The sequence below is a fragment of the Camelus ferus genome, chromosome 6, assembly GCF_009834535.1.
Source record: "Camelus ferus isolate YT-003-E chromosome 6, BCGSAC_Cfer_1.0, whole genome shotgun sequence".
NCBI classification, from domain to species: Eukaryota; Metazoa; Chordata; class Mammalia; order Artiodactyla; family Camelidae; genus Camelus; species Camelus ferus.
In genome coordinates, this window is record NC_045701.1 from 32,418,277 (window position 1) to 32,434,903 (window position 16,627).

Genomic DNA, 16,627 nt, shown 5'->3' on the forward strand with positions numbered 1-16,627 from the left:
TGCTTTGGTGCTGCTGTTAAGGCTCAGGCTGGGCCTAAGAAAAGGGGCGCAAGGATGGAATGTTGAAATGAAATCTTACTACAAACCCCTTCATGACTCTACTTATTAACCACATTCCTAAAGGTTCTGAACTCTCCAGGCATCTTGCAAGCAGCAAAGGCTGTGTTGGTTTCCTTTATAAATGAGGGGGATGCTAAATTATCTCCAAGGTCTTTTTCCAGGTCTGAATTTCTACATTAAATAATATTTTAGTTGCAGAATCAGGCATGAATTGATGTAACCAGAATTATCCCCACTTCCGGCTACCCCACCTTCAAAATGGTGCGCGCGCGCGCACACACACACCACACACACACACAGGTCTACTTTGATTTGTAAATTTTCCAAATCAACTGTTACTAAACATAAAATGAACCAGTAAAAGGGAAAATAAGGGAACTGGATAGGAAATTGCCCCCCCCCCCTGGAATCAGGACAGCCGCTGCTCCCCTAGATCTACTCCAACTCGAGGTTCCCAGGAGTAGACCCCACAAGCAGCCAAGGTAGAAATGAGGCACCAAGTCTCAGCCCAGTCCGGACTCTGTGAAGGGGAGGCCCTGCAGCCCTCTGGTGGACACAAGGTGAAACTGCAGCCTTCTTTGCCTCCAAAAAGGCACCAGTGACCTGAAACCCTAACCAAGGGCCTACCTGAGGGACAGTCTAGGTCTTTGCTTCAAAAATGATGTCTTGTGTCATTTTGAGGCACACCTACCAGGAAGCTATTAGATTTGAAGCCCAAGAAAACGAGGCTGGATTTCAAACTGGGTAAGGTTAAATGGCCTACATCTTTACTAGTATTTTGGGTGCTCTCAGCAGAAGAAAAATTTTTTAATTCATGTATTTCAGAATGAAGTTAATCAGAAGGAAGCTGCTGACCCCAGGGCTCTTGACTCTCCTTTGAACTTCAATTACACTTAGTTTACATTGTCCAAACTCATGTCTCAAGCAGATATCCATGGCAATAAGTAGCAGAGAAGTGAGGCATGGAATTGTTTTGACAGGCTGTGAATGGGAGGGTTGTGAAACTTTAGATTACTGTTCAGCCAATATTTAATGCATGTCTATCTGCCTAGTCATTCACTCAAGCCACAAATATTTACTCGTTCATACCGGATCGATCATTGCCTGTTTACTCTCAAATCTCTTCCCCATCCTTCTCTTGAAAACTGTTTCCTGTTTGTCTTTGCCAACTATCTTCCAGCAAAAGCCAATGGGAAGCACTAGCAAGAGATTGGAGGCTGAGAAATAAGGAGAAGGTAGATTTTTTTTTTCTGACCCTCTCTCTCTGTTTTGTGCATAATTTTCCTACAGTGGTTCCAGCTCCTCATCAGATGAGCCCCTCCATCCAGGGTCTTTGGCAGTTCCCACCATGGGACAGCCTCAGCCTCTGACTCTGGTGACACCAACCCTCTCCTGTGTCCTTCAAGCCCCAGTAATGGTAGCGTTTAGCTTCTCACCTCTATGCATTTCTTGTGTAATCAATTCATTTTTTTTAAATTCCCTCTTTGACATGCCCAGGATGATTTTGTTGAACTTGGCAACAGGGATACTGGCAGTGGGCAAAGCAGGCTCAGTTCCAGGTCTCAGGGAGCCCATAGTCCATCAGGGAAAATTCAGATGTTAAATATACAATCAGGAGCAGGGTAAGTATTTCAAAAGAAGAGTATATAAGAACATAGAGCAGAGACATCTAACCTAGAATAAGAATACATTTTATAGTTTTATAGGTGACACTAGAAACCCTAAGTCAATGGGTCTTAACACAAAGAGATGGCTCCATGAGCTAGGGTTACCGCAAGGCAAGTTTTAATGCTACCTCGCACACTTCTTGGATCTGGCAGGGAAGAACGGAAGGGTCCCAAGTCAAAGAGGGAAGTTAAGGGTTTCAAGCAGGATTCAAGGCCCAGTAGTGGCAGAGAAGCAGAGATGGAGTCATTCTGGCAACCTGCAAGGGTCCAAGAAAATTAGGCTCTGCCTGATCCACACAGGGGAGAAACCAGAATCTTGGAGGACTGTGTCGTCCCCCTGGCAACCTCCAAGGCATGGGAGTCCGGCAATGTCCAGCCAAGCCTAACTCAGAGAAAACGGCTTCCCAGAGATTTAAGCTCCAACACCCTAGTATGTCCCAGGCCTGCTCCCAGCCCAGCACCGTGTGGTGGGGAGGGAGGGCAGGCAGGCCAGCCAGCTCCTGTGCCCTTTTTTCCCAGCAGGTTTCTACTCATGCCTGGTTGAGTTTGGGGCTCCCTTATCCTCTCCATCTACTCCTCTGTCCTAAAGAATTCCAGATTTACTTAACTCTTTGACTCGTCTTGCCAAATCATCAAAGCTCCAGCTTTATACATCAGATGGGGTAGGCATACCTTCTTCACTTTTGCCATTTAGGTCACAGTTTACCAGATCTGAAGTGCGTTTGTTTTTGTTGTTTTCAGAGCACATGTGAGATTTAATCATGGGGAGGGTCCAGTGGAGACATTTTTACCAGGTTGGTGTCAAAATGAAACAAGGTCCACACATCTTTATTCTTCTTCTTCTTCTTTTTTTTAATAATCTCCACTTTTTAAAAGTTTTCTTTTTCTTTCTTTAAAGCCTTCTTTTTTTTCAGGGTAAGGGAGTAATTAGGCTTCTTTATTAATTTTTTTTTAATGGAAGCACTGGGAACTGAACCCAGGACCTTGTGCGTGCTAAGCACGTGCTCTACCACTGAGCTATAGCCTCCCCCCGGGACATGGTTCTTAACACAGACTGAAGTGTGTTTTTTAAGTGGAGATGTTCCAAAATTCCATTCTGTGCATGACTCAAATACACGGCCATTCCAAGCCACCCTGGCACCCTGGCAGGAGCTCCCTGGTACGGAAGGAGACAGAGAATAAAGTTTGAGGGTCCGCCCCTCCCTCCCAGCTCACTGCCTTCTAATAGGTCAGTATTAGCACTTAGCACATCTGATAACATTATAACTCAACATCCCACCCACCACCGGGCTCTGGTCTCCCTTTCGAACTCCAATTACCCTTAGTCTATACCATCAAAATTCATGACTCAAGAAGTTATTATGGGTCACCTGTGGCAACTGAGGCAGGCTAAGAAAAGGAGGGAGTTCAGTTGTTGCTTGAGACCCTTGGACATGGGCCAGGAAGCAGCCCTTCTCAGTCTGGGTTCCAGGACAGAGCTAAGCCCTAAGGCATCTAGTGTATGTAATGGATTAACTTGTATCTCTAATGCTTCTGGGATGGTACTTGCTATGTACCATCCTTGGGAGCATTGAGAAAGTATTCACTCTAATAATATTCCATAGACTTTAATTCTCTCTTGGAAACCCTGTTAAGAAAGACTGGCCCAATAGCAGAAGCTGGTTCTGGTAATGCTTTTGTTTCGTCTATTTCAAAGGATCATACACGAATGATTCGACACATAAGCATTACCAAAAGTGGGGGGTGTTTATTTTAACAATATGGGTATAAATGCATAGTGAGAGAACACAGCAAAACAACCAGGGGAGCCACCAAGAAGTCCACACCTGTGTCTCCTGATGGCCTTTTGTATTCCCTCTGACCCATTCAACTAACGAAATTCAGTTTTTTTACTTTATTTTTTCTTGAAGTGTAGTTGATTTACAATGTTAGTTTCAGCGGTATAGCAAAGTGATTCAGTTATACACATACATACTCTATACACACACACACACACACACACACATTATTTTCAGATTCTTTTCCATAATAACTTATTACAAGAAATTGAATATAGTTTCCTGTGCTATACAGTAGGTCCTTGTTGGTTATCTATTTTATATATAGTAGTGTGTATCTGTTAATCCCAAACTCCTAATTTATCCTTCCCCACCTCTTTTCCCCTTTGATAACCATAGTTTGTTTTCTATGTCCATGACAAACCCATTCAATCTTAACAGATGATCAAAGAATTAAACTTATTTTCACCTGCAGGATCCTCTTATCAGGGTCCATTTTCTGGAATTATCTCCACATGAACCTTTACTCGCAGCCACCAGCACTGAGCCCAGTGGGAAGGCAGGGGACTAAATCCCACAGCATGAGGAGGTGGGGGGGGGACGGAGCCGAGATGCGCATTACCTGCCTGGCGCCTCCAGAGTTCTGCCACCTGGGGTCGGGAGAGCCTCGCTGCAGGGGAAGGGAAGGAGGTGTGAAGAAATAACACTTAGCGGAGCACTTTTTTAAGCAGTTGTTTTCTAGGTGTTTCACTGACATGTCGGATCTCTCTGCAGCTAGATTGTAAATTGCTTGAACGCAAGGACTCGGTTTCTGCTGTAAACCTTTAATCTCCTGCAGTGTGGAGCCCAGTGCTTCTCCTGCAGATGCTTAATCAGCACGCTGTTGGTTAATTAGACTCTGCTTTGGAGAAGAAAAAAAATAGTGTATCTTTGCAACAGTTGCAGTGTAAGGTTTATGGGAAAGTACTGTATGAATATAATAAGGTTCAAAATATCGAATACTTGTGCACTATAAACCAAGAATCTCCCCACATCCCACCCCACCAAGTCTCATAGGAGCCACCCCACCCCACCCTGGACATTAGACAGAGAAGCCTGAATGAGGAACAAGCTCGTCACCACTGAAATTGAGCAGAACGTCCCCTGGAGACACAGCCCAAACATTCCCTACATTTCTAGGAACAGCAGGCCAGACAGAAACGGAAGACAAACTTGATCCTCCCCCAACCCCATCTCCTTTCCACCCAGCTCTGCTTCTGAGGGTCAAAGGTCTCTCTCATCCACCCCCATGTGAACACCCCTTTATTGCTGGACTCCAGAGTCTCCCCAGCAGTCCGAGCTGGGTACTCCCTGTTAGGCACTGGCAGGTACTGCCTGTCCCCAAGGTCTTCAGCTCAGCCTCAGGATGAGGCAGGGGCCCGGCACTCCTCTGTGGTCTTGGGGTCTGTGAGATTGGACTGCCTGTTTCTGGCAGGGTCCCCCAGCGTCCTGATTCCTGAGTGGCTCTCGGACTGGTCAGCCAGGAGCTTGGATAGTCTGGATAGTCAACACCTTGAGGGGAATACAGCAATGACTCTCACACCCCCAACTACACGAAATTAATTTAGTCTCAAAAGCCAGTGGACTCAGTTTTGGTGGGGAACAGGTCCTTCCAGTAATAAGAAAGGTGTTGTCCGTGATCTGTACCTTCTACCTGCACTAACAATCAGAAAGCCACAGAGCAAACATGGAATCAGGAGAGAGGGAGGTGGCTGGTGCTGAGGACCCTTCAACTAGAACTTGACCGAGCTGATGAGTGCCCACTCCCACACTGTGGCACATCTTTGGGGTGACCAGAATGTCATGTCTACCAGAAAGCATGTCTCTTCCCCAGGACAGTACTAGAGACCCCATGAATTCTTAACTCACAGCCGTCTTCATCCTAAACTTGTTGAGCTTAATCATTCCATTGGATTTTCAATGTATTAGTTTGTTTATTGAAATACAGCCAGTTTATAACGTTGTGTCAATTTCTGGTGTACAGCATAATGTTTCAGTCATACATGTACATACATATACTCATTTTCATACTCTTTTTCACCATAGACTACTACAAGATATTGAATATAGTTCCCTGTGCTATATAGTAGGACCTTGTTGTTTATCTATTTCATACATAGTAGTTTGTATCTGTAAATCTTGGATTCCCAATTTATCCCTTCCCACCTCCTTCCCCCTCTGGTGCCATAAGTTTGTTTTCTACGTCTGTGAATCTGTTTCTGTTTTATAAATAAGTTCATTTGTCTTTTTTTTTTTTTTTTTTTTTTTAGATTCCACATATAAGTAATAGCATATGGTGTTTTTCTTTCTCTTTTCTGGATTACTTCACTTAGAATGCCACTCTCCAGGTCCATCTATGTTGCTGCAAGAGGCATTATTTTATTTTTATGGCTGAGTAGTATTCCATCGTATAAATATACCACATCTTCTTTATCCAGTCCTCTGCCAATGTACATTTAGGTTGCTTCCATGTCTTGGCTATTGTAAACAGTGCTGCTGTGAACATTGGGGTGCATGTATCTTTTCAAATTAAAGTTCTCTCTGGATATCTACCAAGGAGTGGGATTGCTGGATCATAAGGTAAGTCTGTTTTTATTCTCTTGAGGAATCTACATACTTCAATGTATTTATGTTATTTTTTTAACTATAGAACCAATCTTATATCAAGTACTGACAGTAAGGATCTTCGAAGGACACCATGATGGAAGGGATCCCTAGGCTTCCCCTGGAAGATGAGTATCTTGCCCTTTCCTTTGCACTGCCTTCCAGATCTTGTCTCTGCTGTCCTTTGGGAATTGGTGCTCTCTGCCTTACACTCATTGCCTCTGATGGATTCCTGCTCCAGGATTTCTGCAGATCTGACTGACAGAGACTTGTCTGATCTCTTAGCTAGGTCTCATCGGTTGTTAGGGAGACTGTGATGTGTTACCTTCCCTTCCTTTAGCTGCACTGTCTTTGGGTGTAAATGCAGAGCAATTCTGAACCCCCCTACCCTCCCCATCCAAGCCAAGCCTAGGGCCAGAGCTCTGAGATGTCTACCCGGCCATGTGGTCAGGCACACCATCTGGCTCTGCTTCAAGGCAAACTTGATCTTCGTGTTCCTGCTAGTTTGCAAAAATTTCATAAACAACCATCATGAACTTTATACCACATTTGCCAACCTTCACAAAGGGAAATCTGGACTTTGGAAGCTGTTTGGCAGGCTTGACTGCCCAGGGTTCAAAGAACAGCCTAATCAATTGTATCAAAGTTGATGGCATTCTCTAGACCCATGACTAATACAGTCTTATTCAGTATATTTTAAGTCGCTGTACTCAAACAGGCAATGAAACCCAGAATCTGATCTGCGGTTCTGATTCTGGGGCGTCCAGGAAACTTTCCAGCTCAGTGAACCATACACAAATAGAGAGACGGTTTAATGTGGTATAGGACAGTGGCTTTCAAACTTCTTAGCTCCAGACTAAGAAATACATGTTAAATGGCAACCCAATCCCCAGACACACAGAGACATACACACTCCTCCACATAACTGAAACAGAAGTTTCTTGAAACAATACTGCCTTAGGGGAAGACATATGTGAAAGTAATTTATTAGGAAATATTTCCAGGGAAAAGAGAGGAATGAGAAAGTTGGACCAGGAAGGGTGTATTATCAAGCCATCACATAGAGGGTAATTTTGATTCATTCTCAAAGAGGGCTTGGGAGGCACTACAGGTCATACCTCAAAGTCATCCCAATGAGAGGACGCTAGAGCTGGAGTTTGTATATTTCATCCCCATCAGTCATCAGCCAAGGGCTGTGGAGGGAAGGAAGGGACACACATTCCAAGGCCCCTCTGGTTCTCCTACACATGCTGGCTAGGGGGAAAGAACTTGCACTGGAATTCAGCTGGTGTGCACAGAGAAGGGGACAGGATCCCAGGTGACACAAGCAGAAAATAGGGCAGCACCTGCTACAAACACTCTAACCACGAGTGATCAACTGTGTATATTCTATTTTGGTTTGTTTGCATGTTTTTTAACTGTTGGCCGTAGACTTGAATCTCAATGCAGCCACTTAAGAGCTGTCATTCAACCTGCTTGAGGTATGTCCTCATTCCTAAAATAGGAATAATAGTATCAACTTTGCTCATCATGATGAAAATCAGAATTGACATAGATGTCCCTAGCAAAGAGAAGATGCTCAGCTTGTAGCTATTATGATTAATAAGTATATCCGCAAAATGCCTCAAAAAAGTAATACAAAAATTTCTGTGTGCTCTTGACTGTACTCAAGACATGCGCACATGAAAACACAAGTAGTGGAATGTGGGCTCCTTTTCGCAGGTACGAGGGGCATCGACGCAAACTTTCACCGTCTCCTGCCTCCACGCCTTTGCTCTTTATTCCCTTTGACTAATGTTGCTCATCCTTCAAGCTTCGTCTTAAGTGTCCCTCTTTCATGAAGCTTTTCCAGACTACCCCAACTAAAACTACTCTCTCCCGCCTCTAAATCACCATGCTGTTCTGTTTGAAATTATTTTATGGAACTTATTCCACTTTCCTTTTTCCTTTTTGCAATGTTTATTAAAATCCTGACTTGGGAACAGATAGACGAATCAATAGAATGAAATAGAATCCAGAAATAGGCCCAAATACCATATGGGAGCAATAAAAATAATCAAGGCATTGGGGGGGATAACACAGATAGTGCTGAGATAACTGATTAATCATTTGGGAAAAACACTAACCTGGATCTCTATCTCACTTCCCATAAAGGGCAAATATTAGATGGCCCAAAGATTTTCACATACACACACACACACATACACAAACCTACATTGAATAACTACACAAAAACATGAGTGAATTATTTATATTCTTGGAGTAAGAAAGGCCTTTCTCAGCATGACATGTAACTCAGATGCCATAAGAGAAAAGATAAATAAATTTGATTCTGTAAAAATTTAAAACATCTATGTGGCATTAAAAAGATATAAACTCAAAAGTCGAACTGGGAAAAACACTTGCCACACGTGACAGTCAAATGGTTAACTTCCTTTCATAAAGAGTTTAGAAGAATAAATCCTAACATAAATAATCAACCCAATAAAAGTGAGACAGGAGGGAAGGGGGCAGAGCACAACCATTCAAAGAATGACACAGCAATTAGCACCAAGAAGGCAGAAAATTCAACTCCCAGTAGACTTTGAGCTTAATATACGCTCATTGAAACGCAATAGCTGCTAAGTGGCACTCTCACAGGTGCTGAGACAGTTTCACGGTTGACCATAAGAGGTCAAAAAGTGGGTGATGGCTGGTTCCTGGGAATCCCAGCCCCTCCCCAAAATTAATTGGAACAATCCTCCCACTTGTTAGCATATGAAGTTACCGAGCCCATAAAAACTAACAGCGCTGCATGGCCGATCTCACTTTCCTAAATGACCCCATGCTCTGGGGCCACCTCTCACCTCTCGAGATGGCCTGAATTCTGCCTGTGGAATGTGTGTCTCCTAGGCCTCTGTCGCTCTCTCCCACCTGCTGAGACAGCCCGCACTCTGTCTATGGAGTGTGCCTCTCTCTGAATAAATGTACCTCCACTCTCCTGTGGCTCACTCTTGAATTCCTTCCTGCACCAAACCAAGGACACTCACTTTGCCGGGCACATCCCAGAGGCTCAGCCGAGACCTGAGACATGACCACCCTCTCGTGCCCCGTTTTCCTGCAGCAGAAGTGAAGAGAAGACATAAACAAGCAGTTTATGAAACAAACACAGATACCTGCGAACATATGAAAAACTAATCATCTTAATAGAGAAATATAAATCAAAAATACGTCTTTTACACAGATTGGCAAAAATTAAAATGTTTGGTGAAACTGAGTGCTATGAGGGGGTGATGAAATGGACACCATCACACAGAACTGCCTTTTCAGGAAGAGTCCCTAAGATGGGAAAAGGGCACAGCTTTTCTGGAGGGCAGCTGGCAATTTCTCTCAAAATGTCAAAGGCACATACCCTTTGCCCTGTGGCTTCCAGTATTTACCTTGGTCCGCTACAAACAAGTTCTCCTAAATGTACAAATATGCTATTGAAACATCCTAAATGTCAGAGAAAAAATAAACAACTGAAGTAGACTTTAGTGGGTGGTCGATGAATGATCGTCCATCCAGATAATGAAAGAAGGAATAAGGATGAAGCAGATCTGTCCGGTCCCACTCACAAAACATATAGCAACAAGCTAGAGAGTGTGTGTACACTGACACACACAAATGTGTCAAACATAAAAATGATGAACGCTGAGTAAAGTCTTTAGTCTGGTTAACAGTGTTGCACCCCTGCCAGCGTCCTGGTCTTGACATGGTACTACAGATATCGCCACTGTGAGACGCCACCATGGGGGAAGTGGGGGGAAAGAAGGGTACATGGGGACTCTGTGTACTACTTTTGAGTTCATAATTACTGTGAGGCTATAATACTTTCGAAATAAAAATTTTAAAAAGAAAAAAAACAACAAGATGCAGAAGGTGTGTATTGTATGATCTCCTGGTTTTTCACAAGCATCAAAGGGTAAGAACAATCCCTATGTCATTAAATTTAATCTGAGTGAAAAAAGCTTATGTTACCGGAAAGACAAACCCACCCGCCCCCTTCGCTCCTGAGGGGTTGCTTGAGGCAGGAGGATAATAAGTTCTTAAACTAGCCCCACTCCCTTTGCAGAGATTAGAAAAGAGTGAGTTTCTGCTCAAGAACTGGATCTGGCCCAACAAAGAGAGAGCCCTCGGAAGCAGACCACTCTGTCGTTTTGGCAAGTCTCATGACAGTCCTCACTCATTTCATACCGAAGGCCTCTGATGCTGTTCTGAAACCAGGACAGGGCGCCTGAACCTGCTCTGCATAATAATGGTAAATATTATCTCCACCCTGGGGCGGGCTGGCACCTCCAGGGAAATGGTTTGCTTTCTTTTGTGGCTTTAGGTCGCATTGTCTCTCAGAATTGCTGTTGGTTCTTGGAAGGAGTGTGGGTGAGTGGGGTGTATGTGTGTGCGCGGGCTCGTGCGCGCGCGCTCCCTGGATCCAAAAATTCACAGAAAAATAAAATACTTTTGGAGGGGCGAGGGAACATTTCATCTCATACCAGCAGAGAAGTCTCAAGGAAAACACACAGAGCTCCAGCGCTGGCCTCGCATGCTTGTACTAGCCTGAGACTGTCAAAGCCCACTCTGCAATTTTCTGCTCAAGCCCCCATCATAAAACGCTAACTGGCAGGAATTGCAGCTACAGAGTGCCCTTGACATTGTACAGCGTCCTGATGCTCTGATTCGGGGGGAAAGGACAGATCCTCAGGGAGAACACCCGCTGTGTGTTGGGAGGGGGTTCTTGTGTTTAAAAGATTCTGAAGAAAAGAGACTGTCAGTGAGTCCCCAGCAAAGCAGATGCCTGGTTGAAGTTAGGAGCCCAAAGGGTTTAGTTACAGTAACACTGTAAAAGAAAAAGGGAGGAAGCAGGGTTAAGAAGGGGGAGTAATAAAAAATTCAAAGACCTTAATTTGAAACTAGTAATTTTTCTGATTTAAGCATTTGGGGCATCATACTGATTTCTCTCCATTTTCTTAGAGTTTGTTTTTGTTTTTTAAACAGATTTTCCCTATTCTAGATCTAATTTTGGGGGGATATAAGGTAATTTTGCACCATCAACTCTAATTATTATAATTAAATAAAGGCAGTTAATGTGCACCAGGAAAAAAAAAGGAGGAGCTGTTGGACCCCAAGATGCAGATCTGACCAACGCCAGCCCTACAGGAAGCCCCAGAGCAAAGATGCCCCTGAGAGGAGCCCCATGTTAGGCAGAAATGGTGAGGTCCTTGTACTATGTCCTGCTCAGTCACTAGCTTGGCCACCCTCAGAAGGCGTTAACTGTCAGCTGGAGGTGACAGCTAATCAGACTCCCAGCAGCCAAAGTGGGTCCTTTCTAGAAGGTGGATCTGAGCTGTTATCTGCATCTCCATGTCTGCCACAGGGACTGTCTCTGAGGGAGGCGGTGGAGGAAACCACGATTTTGAGAACAGGGCTAGGAATTTGGTTGTGCCCATAAAAGATCCAGTGTGAAGTCATATTAGGCATCCTGTCTGGGGAATTTGTCCTCCTAAAAAGATGCACAACGTGAGAGCTGTGAGTTCAGTTTTATTTGGAGTTTACTGAACACTATAGCCCGGGAGACAGCCTCTCAGGCAGCTCTGAGGAACTGCTCTGAAAAGATGAGGGGGAGGTCAGTATATATGTGATTTTGGTGAAGGGAGTACGTGCAACCAAGTACACGTCTCGGTAGAAGGTTGCTGCTAGTCATGAGGAGACGGAAATATGTCTCCATTCATGACTTTGGTATTTTTCTTTTTTTTTCTTTTTCAGATTTATTAGGTAAAATTATTACAGTTTGAATGCACATACACATTATGTTGCATGTAAATACATATATACAGTATACTGCACTTTTTTTTAGTTTACATATATGTACTGATCATTGTTTCTAAGAACAGATTAGAGCTTTAGCTTTTAAAACTTACATAGATATCAAAGGAATAAAGCCAACTACAAAATAAGAATCAGCAGAATGTGTTTCTCCAACCATAATGGACAGTCAAATTTGTTTACATGTATTCAAGAAATCAATCGTCTAAATTATAAATAAATGGTAGTTCATTTTTGTCCTTATTATTTTTAGATTCCTTATATAAGTGATGTCATATGGCATTTTTCTTTCTCTTTTTGGCCCACTTCACTTAGAATAATGATCTTCAGGTCCATCCTCATTGCTGCAAATGGCATTATTTTATTCTTTTTTATGGCTGAGCAGTGTTCCATTGCATATATGTACACTTTCTTTATCAAGTCATCTGTTGATGGACATTTGGGTTGTTTCCATGTCTTGTTGACTTCAGTGTTTTTCTAGGTATGAGAAGATGCAAGAAATTGCATTCCTAAAATTTTCTCTTGAAAATATTTAACTATCTGAAGGGCTATTCTTCCATATTTTCCCAGAGCACAGAGTGCCTCATTCCTGATCCCCACCCTGAACTCCTTAAGGGTCAGGAACTTCAGTGGCTAATGACTCAATCCTTGTAGAGCTGAATGGTGAGTGACATTCTTTAGTTTGCAATTGTAACTCACTCTACCCCCAACTCTTCATTAATTTTTTGGTGCAATGGCACTGTGAGGGAAAGAGGGTAAGGCAGCTGTGGAAATGTGGCCTTCCTCATCTGCCCTTGCCCTAAGCCTGTGTCCCAGCAGCCATTTGAAACCACGCAAGGGCTAGAATCCTGGAGTTCCCAGGAGGGACGAGAGCAGAGAGCACGGAGGCCCAAGATGAAACCAACTGCTCCTTGAAAATAAACACCCTTCACCATTAGCACCCCTTTTCAAGTACAGCAGAAGAAAGCAGTCCTGGGCAGGAGGAACAAGAGAAACTGATGCCTGTCTTGTAAGAATCTTTGACTGCTAGTGGGAGGGGATAGCTCAGCGGTAGAGTGCATGCTTAAAATGCAGGAGGTCCTGGGTTCAATCCCCAGTACCTCCATCAAAAGTAAATAAATAAACCTAACTATCTACCCCCGACGGAAAAAAAAAAAAAAAAAAAAAAAAAAAAGAGAGAGAACCTTTGCCTGCTGCTGTATAGCATTTCTGAAAAGAACCTGTACACACACTGAGTGGATGATTTCTGAATAGAGTTTGTGAACAACTGCCTAAATACAGGGAAATCAGTTAAAAACTGAAAAACCAGAAACTGAATAAGCTCTATGACAGAGTTATGAGATTCTAGATAGAGCAGTATCTCACAAAATTAATACACCATCACATGGAAATAGGCAAAGACCAGGTCAGTCCCTGGCACCTACAGACACAGTCACTGCTTTCATTTTATCTTGTTGTTTTGGTTGTTTTGTGGGGTTTTTTTTTAGTAAATTTGTTGCCAACATTTAAGAATCAAATATTTCGTAGTAAAATCCAGATTTCTACCTTCTGTTTAAAATTCCTAAGATTTGGCAACGGCCTTGTCAATGCCAAATATGATAAAACTGAATGAGCCTTAGGTCTGCAAGCTGCAGGTCAAAGGAATCCACCAGTCCCCATTGGCTCCCAGCCACTGAGGCTAAGGCATGCTGCCTCTTGTCACACTTACACCACCCACCAAAAGTTTAAACCATTCTACATACGATGTAGAAGAGGGTAGGGCAGCAGGTAAATTCACTTTAGAAAAACAAATCCATCAAAACTCGTTATATCTTTCTTAAGGTCATTTGACCATAGCCATCAATTTAAAACATTTGACCCAGGATACAAATGTACTTGCACCAATACAAAATATACATACATCCAAGGTTGTTCATTGTAGCGTTGTTTGAAACAGCAAAACACTGGAAGCTACTTAAACGTTCATCAGTAGGAGACTAACTAAAGTTATGGAATATCTACATAATAGAATACTGTACAGCTATTTTTAAAAGGGAGACAGAGAATAAAGTAGATCTATTGTGTACCACTCAGAACAGTCTCCAAGAAAGTATTTTAAGAAACAAAAGAAAACACGGGGAGGGGATAGCTCACGTGGTAGAGTGCATGCTTCCCATGCACAAGGTCCTGGGTTCAATCCCCAGTACCTCCTCTAAATATAAAATAAATAAAACTAATTACCTCCCTCCCCCAAAAAAACACCAAAAATAAAAGAAAGAAAACAACAAGGTCCTAATGTATAGCACAGGAAACTACATTCAATATCTTGCAATAACCTATAATGAAAAAGAATATGAAAAGAATATACATATATATATATATAGAACTGAATCACTATGCTGTACAGCAGAAACTAACACAACATTGTAAATCAACTACTAAAGAAAAAATGAAAGAGAGAAATGGGGAAAAGGAAGAAAGAAAAGAATCAAGCAATTTATAGGACAGTATGTGTAGTGTCATTCCATTCATGGGAAACATTTTTAAGGGAAAAATGCATATAAATGCATAGGAAGCTTCTGGAAGGATATATAAGACCAAGAGCTATATGGGGAGCAAGTAGAAGAAGCATAGGGTCGAGTGACTTTTTTACTTTTCACTTTGTAACCCTCTGTCTCTTTTAAAAATCATAAAAATGTATTTTCTGTAATTTAAAGGATACTTTAATGATTACACAAAAATGCACTAATGCTGAAAGTAAAATTCCACTTCAGAGAAAATTAATTTCCCAGAAAACTGTCATTCTCCAACAATGTCAGAAAAATTAAGTGTAGCTATTCAACATTGACAATAGGTCAGGTTGTCATGACTCACTCTGATTTCACATATGGAAATAAAACTGTCTACCTCACTGGCTTAGACGTCTTCAATAAAATTTATAAAAAGCAGCCAAGAGTCCCTGGTGCTTAGTAAGTGTTCAATAAAATTCACTATTATCACACAGCCCTCCCACACCAACCAATCCTGACTTGTGTCAGTGATGCATGAGTCAATGACCAATGCGGAATGGCCACTGCAAAATGCAAGACCTAAATTCCATCCCAGGTGACTTTCCCTCCACACTGCACTCAGCCCTTGAAGAAGATGGAAGTCTAGTCCTCAGTCATGGAGGCCTTTCCACAAACACCGCAGATGGTGCCACCTCCACACAAGAACAATCCCATTACCTATTAAAGTTCCCATTTCGAAAAGACTCCTACACGCATATGTATTTCCCCCAAAGATTTCCTACCCCCGTCTCCAATAAGCCAGCCTGGAGTGGGAACTAGAGATTCCCACACTTCTTGCCTTCCTTCTAGCCTTTTCCATTCACAGATGCCTTCCCTAATGCCCCCTGTGCTCTCCCAAAAGAAATGGTGCTGGAGACCAAATATTGACGCTGCCCAGACAAGGAGGGGTCATGAGATGTTCACGAGCTCTCAGGCCAGAATTCTCTTTTCCCAAAACCCTTTGCTCTTGTGGGTGTGGTCTCCCTCAGCCTTCCTACCCCAAAACTCAGCCCCTGGATCCTGCTGCCCACCTCTGGGCAGGAGGTGAAGAGAGATCAGATAGGCCCTGCAGGCCTGTCCCTTTGAACCAAAAGCCAGAGAGGCTCTGCTTGGGTCCTTCTACATCCCCTCCCCCAGCCCCGCACACAGGTGGGGAACGCTGGGAAGGGTTCCCACAGTGCATTAGCTTTGAGCCGGTCAGGAGGAAGAGTGTCATGCTATCCAGCCTCTGTTGTCAATAATTCATGAGGTTCAGACTGAGGGGCACCAGTCAGAGAGTCAGTTTTCCCCAGACATGGGGAAATTTAGACTCAAGCTTTCTTATCTCATCGGGATGTGCTGAGTCCTGCAGCTGTAACATCTCATTTGAGAAATAAACTATAAATCCAGTGCATGCTTGTTCTATCACTCACTATTCATACACCCCCTTCTGAATGCTGAAATCCTTTTTAGCTGCTCAGCTGTCCTACACATACACTAAATGAATCTTTAGCAAGTCTGAATTTTATTAAACAGCAATTCCCAGAACTGAATTTCACAGATCAGGATTCTCTCTCCTAATTGTAGGGACTGACATCGAGTTGCCAGACGGGTGATTTCACGAACTAACAACACTTTTCTCAACCTACCCGTCTGCTTCCATCATCTTCTCTTAACAAAAAGACTAGCACCAAAAAAAAAAAAAAAAAAAAAGGAGCAATAGCATGTCCCAGAATAAAGGACTATCTGTTAAGTTAAATATGCTCAGCTTTATGAAACTGACTATGTTGTCTTTATTTTTCTCTTTTTGCCTTGAACTAGTGAAAACTTTGCCAGAGATCAGCACAACTTCTCAGTCCAGCATTTGGAGACCACTGGGTTAAACCAGTTCAGGCTGGCACTGGGTCTGGTGGGGCCTTTCTACAGTATACCATAAGCCATCTAGATTTATTAATTCTCCCAGAAACCCAGGAGGCAGATCATTTCAGTCCACTTGGCGGAAGTAGAGGCTGAAGTCTTGGATGCAGAATTTATAGCTGGAGAGGACCTTATCCATCATCTACTCCAGCATCCTCAGTTTGGAGACGAAGAGCCTGGCCTATGGCGGCAATAATAATTACTCTAAGGTGGC

The 16,627-nt window shown here is 43.0% G+C and overlaps 1 non-coding gene across 1 annotated transcript; it reads left to right on the forward strand.

Annotated features, from left to right (window-relative positions):
• The first annotated feature begins 13,022 nt into the window (after positions 1–13,022).
• On the forward strand, positions 13,023–13,094 carry TRNAF-AAA. The gene has a single exon. It is a non-coding gene; the product is annotated as a tRNA-Phe (tRNA).
• The last annotated feature ends 3,533 nt before the right edge of the window (positions 13,095–16,627 follow it).